Here is a 601-nt window from a genome sequence, read left to right as displayed (position 1 = left end):
CCACCAGCCACCAGCCACGCTCCTTCTGCATAAGAATACTGATACTCCTAAGCAGAGCACACGCGTCCGAAAGGGTTCCCAGAGCAGCCGCCCGGCGTGTGGAGAAGCCACCGGGGCTCGAGACGGCTGTCGGGCGCGCGACAGAAAGAAGCGCCGCCACTGGCCCCGGCCTCCCTCCCTCTCCCTCGGCCGCGTCACGTGGCTCCCCGCCGGGCCCGCCTCCCTCCTCGGGCTGGAGAAGCAGAAGTGGGCGCCTTCCTGAGGCAGGCGAGCGAGGCAGCGCTGACAGGGGCAGGCGGAGGGACGACGAGACCGGTCCGGGTGGGCTCGACTGCCGCCTCCCGGGTGAGGCGAGGGGACGCGGGAGCCCGCCATTGCCGCCCTTGGCCAGGCTGGGACAGGACGCAGCAGGTGAGGCGAGGGGGCGGCGACCGACCGACCGACCCAGCAGGGCTGGCGTGAGGCGTGGAGGGATTTCTGGCCACCGCGTCTGTCTTTCTTTCTTTCTTTCTTTCTTTCTTTCTTTCTTTCTTTCTTTCTTTCTTTCTTTCTTTCTTTCTTTCTTTCTTTCTTTCTGTCTTTCTTTCTTTCTTTCTTTCTT

The 601-nt window shown here is 63.4% G+C and overlaps 1 protein-coding gene across 1 annotated transcript in view; it reads left to right on the top strand.

The window, feature by feature from the left end:
- The first annotated feature begins 372 nt into the window (after nt 1-372).
- PLCG2 (phospholipase C gamma 2) overlaps nt 373-601 on the top strand; it is a 98336-nt gene continuing 98107 nt past the window's right edge. Inside the window, exon 1 of the mRNA XM_015405807.1 lies at nt 373-411. The gene's annotated coding sequence lies outside the window, so the exon portion shown is untranslated. The remainder of the gene's footprint in view (nt 412-601) is intronic.

This window comes from Gekko japonicus, unplaced genomic scaffold, assembly GCF_001447785.1.
Source record: "Gekko japonicus isolate JY-2015 unplaced genomic scaffold, Gekko_japonicus_V1.1 scaffold144, whole genome shotgun sequence".
Classification (NCBI taxonomy): Eukaryota; Metazoa; Chordata; class Lepidosauria; order Squamata; family Gekkonidae; genus Gekko; species Gekko japonicus.
The sequence above is the reverse complement of the archived record's forward strand: the minus strand, read 5'-3'. Positions and strand labels throughout refer to the sequence as shown.